This window comes from Zea mays, chromosome 1 (assembly GCF_902167145.1).
Source record: "Zea mays cultivar B73 chromosome 1, Zm-B73-REFERENCE-NAM-5.0, whole genome shotgun sequence".
Classification (NCBI taxonomy): Eukaryota; Viridiplantae; Streptophyta; class Magnoliopsida; order Poales; family Poaceae; genus Zea; species Zea mays.
Window position 1 is genome coordinate 170,766,269 of NC_050096.1, and position 13,621 is coordinate 170,779,889.

Sequence of the window (13,621 nt, forward strand, 5' to 3'; positions counted from 1 at the left end):
GTGGGGCGCCTCGTTACCACCGCCTCAGTTAGAAAAATATCTCCCTGTAGTAGCCCCGAAGCGGCGCGCGGTCGTGCGGTGGTTCGTTCCCCGTGTGACGGTTCGCCTTCTCCGCACTCGGAGACCAGTACTCCATGTGTATGACATGCGGACCCAGGCCCGCATGTCGGGGACTGGGTCGCGGCGGGCGCTAGGTGTGCGTCGGACGGGATTTCTTGGGGCGCGAGCGGGAGAGCCTTCCTTGAAAAGGGATTTACCCCGCGGTCGGCAGTCACGCTTCCGCATTCTTTCCAACTGTTGCGCCCTTTCGTCTCCGAGCCTTCTGCGCCTCTTTGCACTCGCGCTCTTCTGCTTTCCGCCGCCGCAGTCGCCATGGCCTCGCTGGTTCGTCCCGAGTGTTTCCAGACAGAGGAAGCGCTCAACGTGGTGCGCCGCCTGCTCAGATGGAGCGCGCCGGCGTTCGCCGGGAGGATCGGGGCCGGCACCACTCCCCTCGATGACCTCGTCGCCGGGGAGTTTGTGCTCTTCGTCTCCTACCTCTCCCGCGGGTTGGCGCTGCCGATCATGCCATTCTTCCTGCTGCTGCTGGAGGAGTTCGGACTCCAGCTCCAGCACCTCACGCCCCACTCCATCCTCCAGGTGGCCATCTTCGTCCACCTCTGCGAGATGTTCATGGGGGTGGGGGTCTGTACTTCCCTCTTCCGCCACTTATTCGTGCTGGTGAGGTCTAGGAAGGACAAGGACCACCTCGGTGCCTACTATTTCCAGACGAGGTCAGATCCAACTGTGGCCTACATCGCCACCCTTGGCGGCGCGAGGTGGGAGAACTAGCGCAATGACTGGGTGATCGTCAGAGTTGAGGCCAATGACCACCTTGCCCTGCCGAACGACGTACCAAGACTCGACCGGAAGCAATGGAGGGCCAAACCGTCCCTCGCGCCGGAGTTCGAGCTCGTACTGGACAGGATCAAGGAACTGGCGGCCGGTGGTCTGACCTCGATGCACGTGGTCGGAGATTTCCTGAAGTGCCGGGTCATGTCGTTGCAGGGGAGGCCACGTCTGTGTTGTTGGTTCACCGGCCCCAGTGACATTGGCAGGATCTAGCGCGGGCCGGGGACCGACTTGTCCTGGGAGGAGCTGGAGGTTTTAGTGAAGGGGATCACTGGTGAGGCCTTGATCCCCAAATCCTTGATACCTTCCTAGGGCATTCCGCCGCTTTGCGATGATCCAGGGCTACGATCGGCGGTGCTGGCCTGGCTGCCGACACTCGATGAGAGCGACGTGGCGATCCGCCAAACCGGCGGTCGGGACCCCCACCGGGGGATCCATATTCCTGGTGTACCGGCCGGAGGTTCCCAGCCCGCCAACGCGAGCTCGAGAGCTCCCCCGCGGCCCCCAGCTCCTCGGACAAGGGCAAAGGGGCTGCGGGCGGCTCTTCCTCTCCGGGTGCCACCGGGAGGTCGGAGGGAGAGAGGCGACACCGACTGTGCCGCACCAATGGGTCTTTCGTCACGGATTCGTCCCTTGATTCGGACCCCCTAAAAGCGTCAGAGGATAGCTGGCGGGGCCGAGGAGGCCGGTTCCCAGACCCAGGGCGCGCAGAGGCACGTCAGTCCTCCTCCACCACCACCATCAGACTCGCCGCCACCGCCACCACCACCACCATCGGGCTCGCCACCGCCACTAGGGCTGGAAACGAGCCGAGCCAGGCTCGGCTCGGCTCGGTGAGGCTCGGTGGAATAGCGAGCCGAGCCAGGCTCAGCTCGATCACTTAGCGAGCTCGATAATGAGGCTCAGCTCGGCTCGTGAGCCTGTACACTCAAGTACTCAACAACAGTAATTACAGTCATTAGCTCAAATTTGAAGCACAATATGTTCCATATAATAAGAAATTATGTCCCTGCACTCTACGTCCTTGTGAGTTGTGACCAAAACAACACACTAGTCACTGAATCTAGATGACTGGACATGTCGGGTACCGTAATTAGGGGTACCCCCAACACTCCTAAACATGGCTGGTAACCACCCTCAGCACAAACTGCAAAGACTGATGGGCGCGGTTTAAGTCAAGGCTTCGTCTACCCAAGGGATGCGATCTCGCCCGAGCCCAGCCTCGGGCAGGAACTGTAGTCCCAGACGAATTTATGTCTCGCCCGAGGGCCTCCTTGGGCAGTGGGCGCACCCTCAGCTCGCCCGAAGCCCAGCTCGAGCAGGCTTCGTCGAGAAGCAACCTTGGCCAAATCGTCTTACCAACCGACTGTATCGCAGGCGCATTCAATGCGAGGATCGCCTGACACCTTATCCTGGCACGCGCGCCTCAGTCGACAAGGTCGAAGTGACCGCAGTCACTTTGCCCCTTCACTGTTCGATCTGACAGGAAAACAGCGCCGCTCGCACCGCTCCGACTGCTGTGCCAACCACCCGGGTAAGGCTGACAACAGCCAACTTCAGCCTCGGGCGCAATAGGAAGCTCCGCCTCCCCCGACCTTGGGCCTCGGCCTCAGGAGGAGGTCTCCGCCTCGCCTGACCCCAAGACTCAACCTCAGCCTAGGCCTCGGGAGGAATCGCGTCCTCGCCCGACCCCGGCCCCGGCCTCAGGAGAAGTCTCCGCCTCGCCCGACCTTGGGCTCGGACCGACCGCACCACAGGGGATACATCATTACCCTACCCCTAGCTAGCTCAGGCTATGAGGGAACAAGACCAGCGTCCCATCTAGCTCGCCCCGGTAACAGTAATGATGGTTCCCCGCGTGCGTCCATGACATCGGTGGTTCTCAGCCCCCTACGGAAGCAAGGAGACGTCAGCAGGATCCCAACCGTACCACCAGCTGTGCTTTTACAGGGCTCAAGCACTCCTCCGACGGCCACGCTATCGCGTACACAGGGATCTAGCACCTCTCCGATAGCCACGTTGGCATGTACACAGGGCTCAGGCACTTCTCTGCCAGACACGTTAGCGCATAGCTACACCCCCCATTGTACACCTGGACCCTCTCCTTGCATCTATAAAAGGGAGGTCTAGGGCCTTCCTGTGGGAGGGTCGTGCGGAGGGACGAGCAAATGAACAGGCTCACTCACTCTCTCTCGCGAATGCTTGTAAACCCCTACTACGAGCACCGCCTGGTGCGAGATAACACGAGCCGCATTTCCCTCCTGTGTTCCATCTTGCGCCAACCCATCTGGGCAGGGGCACGCAACGACAAATTCACTGGTCGGCCTGGTTGAGGGTCCCCCGGGGTCCGAAACGCCGACAGTTGGCGCGCCAGGTAGGGGTCTGCTGCGTGTTAACGAACACCTTCCCGTTGAGTTCCAGATGGGTAGTCTTCAGCAACCTCTTCAGCCGGGGACGCTGCTTCGCTTCGGGAGTCTCGAGTTCATGTCCCTCGACGGCAGCTACGACATGGTACTCCTCCCCCCGCAGCGCGACAGCAACAACGACGGTCGTCAGCTCGCCCGGCGGCGGCAAACTCGACGACGTCTTCCCCCGTGGCGGAAGAGCAGCATCCGGGTTTGCCCCGCCACCCTCCTCGCCGCAGGAGGAGGAGACGGGGCAACCGTGGCCACACAGGAGGCGGCACCTCGTCGGCTGTCGGTCCAGAGCGAGTCGACGATGCCGGCACCCCAGCGGGGGACATGTCGGGCGTTGTCCTCGCACCTGAGACAACGACGAATGTCGTTTCCCCGTGACATGCCAACCCCGAGCGGACTGATGACGCCAGCACTCTCGCGAAGGACTTGCTGGGCGTTAGCCTCGTACCTGAGATAACGGTGCAGTCCGTCCCCGACGCGACTTCCCCACCGTCCATCGACCAAGAGGTACCGTCCGTTTTCCACCCTGTGCCTTTTAGATTCAGCTTCGATCCACCAAGCGACCCCGCTTCGGTGAGCGCTTTTGTAAAGGCATATCCTAACCTTCCGGGGTACCATATGTGGTCATCTTGGGACCGACTGATGGTCGTCTCAACCTACGAGCCCCCGGGTTCCGAGGAAGAAGACGACCCCGACTCCAGTTGGGATTTCTTCGGGCTCCGAGATCCCAGTGCCATGCGAGATTTCATGATCGCAAGTGACTACTGCCTCTCCGGTTGCTCTGATGATGGCCACTGCCTTGACGACGAGAGTTGTGGCCCAAGTCGCGAATGTTTCCACGTCGATCTGGGGGATCGCGACGAAGGCAACCACCTCGGTATGTCGGAGGATGATGATCCCCCTGGGCCTGCTTCTCACGTTGACATCCCGCGGGAGCTAGCTGTGGTCCCAGTCCCTGCGGTGGGTTAGGACACACAGCTCGAGCAAATCTGCGAGATGCAGGCCAAGCTCGACGAGGAAGTAGGGCAACTTATGCAGCTCCGACAAAACATCGAGCAGGAGTGGGCAGGCCGAGCACTCGCCGAAGAAGCGCGTCATCAGGCTCGGGACGTCCAACGCCGTATCGTTGATGATGCCAGGGCAAGGCTGCCCCCGGCCTCCAGCGGGGTCGGCCAGAATCTAGTTGCAGCGGCAATACTACTCAGAGCAATGCCGGAGCCATCCACCACTGAGGGGCGGCGTATCCAGGGAGAACTCAAGAATCTCCTGGAGGATGTCGCGGTCCGACGGGCCGAAAGCTCTGCCTCCCGAAGGCAAGGGTGTCCCCTGGAGCATCGCACAACGACTTCCTGACTCATGCGGGAGGCCTCGGTCCACACCGGGCGCATGCGGGACAGGACGCCTGCAGCCCCAGATCGCCTCGGCAACGAGCAACACCATCGCGACCGTCGAGCCCGCCTCGACGAGAGGGTGCACCGAGGCTACCACCCCAGGCGCGGAGGACGCTACGATAGTGAGGAGGATCGGAGCCCCTCGCCCGAACCACCAGGTCCGCGAGCCTTCAGTCGGGCCATACGACGGGCGCCGTTCCCAGCTTGGTTCCGGGCCCCGACTACCATCACCAAGTACTCAGGGGAGACGAGACCAGAGTTGTGGCTTGCGAACTACCGGCTGGCATGCCAGCTGGGAGGGACGGACAACGACAACCTCATCATCCACAACCTCCCCTTGTTCCTCTCTGACGCTGCCCGGGCCTAGCTGGAGCATCTGCCTCTCGCGCAGATCTCCAACTGGGACGACCTGGTCAAGGCCTTCGCTGGAAATTTCCAGGGCACGTACGTGTGCCCTAGGAACTCCTGGGATCTCTGAAGCTGCCGCTAGCAGCCAAGGGAATCCCTGCGAGAGTACATCCGACAGTTTTCAAAGCAGCGCACCGAGCTGCCCAACATCACTGACTCGGATGTCATCGGGGCGTTCCTCGCTGGCACCACTTGCCGCGACCTGGTGAGCAAACGGGGGCGCAAGACTCCTACCAAGGCGAGCGAATTGATGGACATCGCCACCAAGTTCGCCTCTGTTCAGGAGGCAGTCGAAGCCATATTCCGGAAGGACAAGCAGCCTCAGGGACGACAGCAAGAAGACTTCCCCGAGGCGTCCGCCTAGCGTGGCACGAAGAAGAAGGCCAAGAAGAAGTCGCAAGCGAAGCGCGACGCCGCTGACGCAGATCTTGTCGCTGCTGCCGAGCACAGGAACCCTCGGAAGCCTCCCGGAGGGGCCAACCTGTTCGACAAGATGCTCAAGGAGTCGTGCCCCTACCACCAGGGTCCCGTCAAGCACACCCTTGAAGAATGCGTCATGCTCCAGCGCTACTTCCATAAGGCTGGGCCCCCGGCGAAAGATGGCAAAGGCCAAGACAACAACAAGAAGGAGGGTGACAAGGCAGAGGAGTTCCCCGAGGTCCACGACTGCTTCATGATCTACAGTGGGCAAGTGGCGAACACCTCGGCTCGGCACCGCAAGCCGGAGCGCCGGGAGGTCTGCTCGGTGAAGGTGGCGGTGCTGGTCTACCTGGACTGGTCCGACAAGCCCATCACCTTCGACCAAGGCGACCACCCCGACTACGTGCCGAGCCCAGGAAGGTACCCGCTCGTTGTCGACCTCGTCATCGGCAACACCAGGCTCACCAAGGTCCTCATGGACGGAGGCAGCAGCCTCAACATCATCTACGCCGAGACCCTCGGGCTCTTGGGGATCGATCTGTCCACGATCTAGGCCGGTGCGACGCCCTTTCACGGGATCGTCCCCGAAAAGCGCGTCCTGCCCCTTAGACAACTCGACTTGCCCGTCTGCTTCGGAACTCCCTCCAACTTCCGCAGGGAAACCCTCACGTTCGAGGTGGTCGGGTTCCGAGGGACCTACCACGCGGTGCTGGGGAGACCGTGCTACGCCAAGTTCATGGCTGTCCCCAACTACACGTACCTCAAGCTCAAGATGCCAGGCCCCAATGGGGTCATCACCGTCGGATCCACGTACCGACACGCGTACGAATGCGACGTGGAGTGCGTGGAGTACGCTGAGGCCCTCACTGAGTCCGAGACCCTCATCGCCGACCTAGAGTGCCTCTCCAAGGAGGTGCCTGATGCCAAGCACCACGCCGGCAACTTCGAACCGGCTGAGGCGGTTAAGTCCGTCGCCCTCGACCCCAGCAACGACGCCTACAAGCAAGTCCGAATCGGCTCTGAGCTCGACCCCAAATAGGAAGTAGTGCTCGTCGACTTTCTCCGCGCAAACTCCGAAATTTTTGTGTGGAGTCCCTCGGACATGCCCGACATACCGAGGGATGTCCCTGAGCACTCACTGGATATCCGAGCTGGTGCCCGACCCGTGAAACAGCCTCTGCGTCGTTTCGACGAAGAAAAGCGCAGAGCCATAGGCGAGGAGATCCACAAGCTGATGGCTGCAGGGTTCATCAAAGAGGTATTCCATCCCGAATGGTTAGCTAACCCTATGCTTGTGAAAAAGAAAGGTGGGAAGTGGAGGATGTGCGTAGACTACATTGGTCTAAACAAAGCATGTCCGAAGGTTCTCTACCCTCTGCCTCGCATCGATCAAATTGTGGACTCCACTGCTGGGTGCGAAACCCTATCATTCCTCGACGCCTATTCAGGTTATCACCAAATCAAGATGAAAGAGTCCGACCAGCTCGCGACTTCTTTCATCACACCTTTTGGCATGTATTGTTATACTACTATGCCATTTGTCTTGAGGAATGCAGGTGCGACATACCAAAGGTGCATGAACCACGTGTTCGGAGAGCACATCAGCCGAATGGTCGAGGCTTCCGTCGATGACATCGTTGTTAAGACGAGGAAAGCCTCCGACCTTGAAACGACATTCAAGTGTCTGAGAGCGAAAGGCGTGAAACTCAATCCCGAGAAGTGTGTCTTCGGAGTCCCTCGAGGCATGCTCCTGGGGTTCATCGTCTCCGAGCGAGGCATCGAGGCCAACCCAGAGAAAATCGCGGCCATCACCAACATGGGGCCTATCAAAGATTTGAAAGGAGTACAGAGGGTCATGGGATGCCTTGCGGCCCTGAGCCGCTTCATCTTGCGCCTCGACGAGAAAGGATTACCCTTGTACCGCCTCTTAAGGAAGGCCAAGCGCTTCACTTGGACCCTCGAGGCCGAGGAAGCCCTCGGAAACTTAAAGGCACTCCTTACAAATGTGCCCATCTTGGTGCCCCCCGCTGCGGGAGAAGTCCTCTTGATCTACGTAGCCGCAACCACTCAGGTGGTCAGCGCCGCGATCATAGTCGAGAGACGAGAAGAAGGGCATGCACTGCTCATCCAGAGGCCAGTCTACTTCATCAGCGAGGTGCCATCCGAGACCAAGATCCGCTACCCACAAATCCAGAAGCTACTATACGCAATAATTCTGACGCGGCGAAAATTGCGACACTACTTCGAGTCTCATCCGGTGACTGTGGTGTCATTCTTCCCCCTGGGGGAGATCATCCAGTGCCGAGAGGCCTCGGGTAGGATAGCAAAGTGGGCAGTGGAACTCATGGGCGAGACAATCTCGTTCGCTCCTCGGAAGGCCATAAAATCCCAAGTCTTGGCGGACTTTGTGGCTGAATGGGTCGACACCCAAATGCCGACAGTCCCAATCCAACCCAAACTTGGGACCATGTACTTCGATGGGTCACTGATGAAAACAGGAGTAGGTCCGGGCCTGCTCTTCATCTCACCCCTCGGGAAACATGTGCGCTACGTGCTGCGCCTCCATTTCCCAGCGTCAAACAACGTGGCCGAGTACGAGGCTTTGGTTAACGGGCTGCGCATCGCCGTCGAGCTAGGGGTTCGGCGCCTCGACACTCGTGGCGACTCGCAGCTTGTCATTGACCAAGTCATGAAGAACTCCCACTGCCGCGACCAGAAGATGGAGGCCTACTGCAACAAAGTTCGGCGCCTGGAAGACAAGTTCTACGGGCTAGAGCTCAACCATATCGCTCGGCTGTACAACAAGACTGTGGATGAGCTGGCAAAAATAGCCTTGGGGCGAACGACGGTTCCCCCGGACGTCTTCTCCAGGGACATACATCAACCCTCCATCAAGATCGACGACACGCCCGAGCCCGAGGAGGCCTTGGCCCAGCCCGAGGTACCCTCAGCCGCCGAGGGTGAGGCCCTGCACGTCGAGGGAGAGCGGAATGGGGTCATGCCAAACCCGAACTGGCAGGCCCCGTACCTGGAATATCTCCTCCAAGGAGAGCTGCCCCTCGGCAAGGCCGAAGCTCAGCGACTGGCGCGGCGTGCCAAGTCATTCGTCTTACTGGGTGATGAAAAGGAGCTCTACCACCGCAGCACCTCGGGCATCCTCCAACGATGCATATCCGTCGCCCAAGGACAGGAGCTGTTGCAAGAAATACACTCGAGGGCTTGCGGTCACCATGCAGCACCTCGAGCCCTCGTGGGGAACGCCTTCCGACAAGGTTTCTATTGGCTGACCACGGTGGCCGACACCACTAGGATTGTACGCTCTTGCCAAGGGTGTCAATTCTACGCGAGACAGACGCACCTGCCCGCTCAGGCCCTGCAGACAATACCCATCACCTGGCCGTTTGCCGTGTGGGGTCTGGACCTCGTTGGTCCCTTGCAGAAGGCACCCGGGGGCTTCTCGCACCTGCTGGTTGCCATTGACAAATTCTCCAAGTGGATCGAAGTCTGACCCTTAACCAGCATTAGGTCCGAGCAGACAGTGGTGTTCTTCACAAACATCATCCATCGCTATGGGGTCCCGAACTCCATCATCACCGACAATGGCACGCAGTTCACTGGGAAGAAGTTCCTGGACTTCTACGAGGACCACCACATCCGTGTGGACTGGGCCGCCGTGGCTCACCCCATGACGAATGGGCAGGTGGAGCGTGCCAACGGTATGATTTTGCAGGGACTAAAACCGAGGATCTACAACGACCTCAACAAGTTTGGCAAGCGATGAATGAAAGAGCTACCCTCGGTGGTCTGGAGTCTGAGAACGACGCCGAGCCGGTCCACGGGTTTCTCGCCGTTCTTTCTAGTCTATGGGGCCGAGGCTATCTTACCCACGGACTTAGAATACGGTTCCCCAAGGACAAAGGCGTACGACGACTGAAGCAACCAGACTAGCCGAGAAGATTCACTGGATCAGCTCGAAGAAGCTCGGAACGTGGCCTTACTACACTCGGTGTGGTATCAGCAGTCTCTACGACGCTACCATGCCCGAAGGGTTCGGCCCCGAGGCTTCCAGGTGGGAGACTTGGTACTTCGGCTGCGACAAGACGCCCGAGGGCACCACAAGCTTACTCCTCCCTAGGAAGGGTCTTTCATCATCGCCAAGACTTTGAAGCCCGGAACATACAAGCTGGCCAACGATCAAGGCGAGGTCTACAGCAACGCTTGGAACATCCAACAGCTACGTCGCTTCTACCCTTAAGATGTTTCAAGTCGTTCATATACCTCGTTTTCTTTACATGCATAAATAAAGCCTAACCGTCAAGGAAGGATCAGCCTTGCCTTGGCAAAGCCCGACCCTCCCTCAGGGGCTAGAAGGGGGGAACCCCCTCTGTGTCAAAATTTTCCTCGGAAAAGTTTTCTACCAAAGGAAAGCTTTCTACCAAAACGACTTTTGTTCTTTCGACTATATCAGCAGCGGGATCCTAAAAACGACGAGAGTACACGTAAGCGGCAAGGCTGACCGAGCCGAGGGACTCCTATGCCTCTGGGATACGGATACCTCACTCATCACCTTCTGCGAAAAGTAACTCACACTCGGATAAGCGATTCTGCTACCGACGAACAAGTCCTAAGGCTCGAAATGAGAGGAAAGAAAACGCAGCTTTATAATATGACAATAAGATGTTTAGGCCTAGGCGGCCACAAAAACATACGCATACTCCAAACAAACTGTTCCGGTAGGATCAGATATTGGCAGGGCCACCCTCGGCGTCGTCTCCACCCTCAGCAAGATCTGGCCCGGCCCCAGACGGCGATGCGAGCGGAAGGATCTCCACCTCAAAGGAGGACGCCAGCACCGCGCTTGGGCCCGCCACGGACGCGTCAAGCCTCTGGACCGCGGCTAAGGTAGCCTCATCTTCGTCGGGTAGGCAATACCCCTCGCTGACCCACTCCAGATCCACGTCATAGTGGGAAGCAAGCACGGCGAAGGCCCGCCTAACGTCGTGGTGCAGCGCCCCGCGGAGTCTGCTGCGCACATGGCCGCCCAAGGCCCGCAGGTGACTCTGGGGGGAGCTACCCGAGGGGACGCCGTCGAGGTCAAAGGCCCGGCAAAAGGCCGAGATAGCCTCGGACATAGCCACGCAGTCGGCCTCCTTCTGCTTAGCCGCCTAGGCAAGCGCCTTGACGGACTCGTTAAGAGCCGTCTCAAACTCTGCAGACAGTCAAACAAAATTCTTTAGACACGAGTTGAAGAATGAAGCTGAATCGAAGTCACAAAGCGGTCGAAACGTACCTTCGACCTGGGCACGCTGCTGCGAAGCCGCGACTTGGGTGGACTGGGCAGACCCGATGGCCACGGCCAGGTCCTCCGTAAGGGTCCTGGCCCGAGTAGACGCCTCGGCTAGCTGCTTCGTAGCCTCAGCCAGCTGACCCCTAAGGGCCTCAACCCGACCCACGGCCTCGCCAGCTTGGCTCTGAGATTGGTCCCGCTCGCCGATGACCCGGCCAAGCTACAGTTGCTGCTGTTGCATCTCCATCCGTGCCAACTCCGCCTCTGCCCACGCCGCCGCTACCTCCGACTTTAGCTCATCACAGAGCAGCCGAAGGTCCGCCACCTCGGTGCTCCGTTGGGCGAGGCGTTCATTAGCCTCGGCAAGCGCGGCCTTCTGGGACAGCAGCGAACCCCAGGCGCCGCTCTCACGGCGGATGAACAACGACTTGGCGGTGCTCATATCCGCAAGTTCCTGAGGAAGGAAAATAGGATATTACAAAGAATGCCCTGGCCACGCAAGGTGTACGCCTAAATCCTTACCTGGCAGACCCTAGGAACGTCCCTGGAAAGGACCTCCATGGTCAACCGAAGCGACCTCATCTGCGCCTCGGCATGCTCACGGAGCTCATTCGAAGACTGCTCCTCCCGCTCATCGTTGAGGAAAAGGAGGAGCTCCGAGGCGCCGCGGCTCCAGAACCAGAATGGCTGCCCGCGCCACTCATTGGGGTTGCGCTACGCGGGGATAAGGCCGCTGCTCCCCAAGACGGGCCGCGGTTCTGCGCGCCCCTCCACTAAGGCGTCGGGTCCCCCTACAGTCGACGCGTTGAACACCATCGCCGTCCACGTACTGGGCCTCCCCTCGGCTAAGGTGGCGGGACTCCAATCACCGACCTCGGCGACGGCGGTCGCCCTCTCCTCGTGGCCGAGAACAGGGAGGTCGGGGACGACCACGAGTGGTGGCACCTCAACCATCCCGACGTCGGAAGCGACGGGCGGCTCTACGGGCGAATCAGCGACGGCCCCGGCGGGAGTCGATGCCGGCGCCGGCAACAGGTCAGGCAGGCTTGGAGCCACGGCCGCGTCAGCGGTCTCCCCCAGCACGATGGCCGCCTCGACGGAGGGGTCAGCTTAGGAAGCCTGTCCCATGGCAAGTCGCGCCTCCTGGGCCCCCCCGCTCGAGGGCGCCTTGCGTGGAGGCCAGCCAACCGGCATGGCGCGCCGCGGCACCAGTTGCAGAAGTCGGTTCCGTCTTGAGGGCCTTCCTGGGGGCTAGACCAGCCAAGCCCTGCCTCCGCTTGCTGAAAGAAAGAGCAAGATCAAGACACACAGAGAAAAAACCTAAACAGAGGCATCCTCAGATACTTACCCGCTCCGGACCAGGGCTAATCGTGCCTGCGGGGAGGCCCCTCGGGCCTCGGTCCCCGCAGGCACTGCCGAGGGTTGCCCCGCTACTGACTCCGGTGCCGCCTCCGCCTCGGGCGCCCGAGGCGCCGAAGGGGCGGCCCGCCCAGGCGTCGTCACGATGGCCGGAGGACCTACTTCCAGTGCAGCCGGCACGGGCGCCTGCTCTTGGGGGACAGGCGGGTCGGCCTGACTCCCCGGAGTCACCTCGATTACCTCGGCCAAGGGGTCAAGTACCCCCTCGGCCTGCCTCCGCTCCTCGGACCGGGACCTTGATGTCCCGGCCCCAGGTACTGATGGCGCCAGCCCACTTGGAGGCTGGCTCAGCGACCCCTAGCCCAGCCTCAGATCCCGGCTAAGGCCAAGACGGGCCGCCATGTCGTCGTCCTCGTCATCATCATCATCGTCGTCGTCGTCGTCAGGCATCTCCGGCGACGACTCCCTCGGGAGCCCGTCCCTCTCCTACCTCCGACGACACTTCTCCAAGGCTTCCTGAGCCCGCATCCGCTCGTGGGCCCGGGCCTTTTCCGCATCCTTCTTCTCCTTTTTCTTCTCCGTGGCGATCCTCCGCGTGGCTCGGCCCACCACGTCCTCCGGGACCAGTGGCAGGGAGAGTTTAAAACCCCTCAACCCCTAGGGATGAACGGAAATCCCAATGGTAAGAATCAAAGGCAACTCGGCGCAAAGCAGGAGAAGGAACGGACACTCACCAGGGACACGTACCCACGCTCGGGACGCATCACGGGCTGGGTAAGGGCGCCGGCATCCAGCCTCCCTACCGTACCCGCCTGCGGAGGTCGTCGGCGGATAGGGAAGCCGAGGACATCTGCGAGCCCTCCAAATCAACCCCCGGCTTCATCTCTTAACTTCTGCAAGAAATCCAGAAGAGGCTGGAGCATCTCATGTTTCTCGCGCGTGGCCCCCAAGCGCCAGTTACTGCCGGCGGCGGTCCCCACTCGTTGAGAAAACAACGGAAGCCTCTCATCGTCGTTCCGGAGATAAAACCACCGGCGCTGCCACCCCTTGTTCGAAGACACAAGGGTGGCGAGGATGTACTACTGCGCGCGCCCCTGCCTTAACTTGAGGGTGCAGCCACCGGCCCACACCGCCATACGGACCTTCTTTGCCTCCGTCATCGAGGCAAAGAGCTCCGCGGAGAAGAGATGAGTCCACAGATCCAGTGGGGGTCAATCCCCAAAAAACCCTCGCAAACTGCCGCAAAGATGGCCGCTTGCACAATAGAGTAGGGGTTGAAGTTGTGCAGCTCCACCCCATAGTAGTGCAGAAGCGCCCGCATGAAGCGGCTCGCTGGCACTCCAAACCCCCACTCATGGAAGGGGATAAAGCTGACCACGTACCCCAGCGACGGAGTCAGGTCGGCCTCGCTCGGGGCCATCCACTCCGGTTGTGGCCCACCGGAGAGG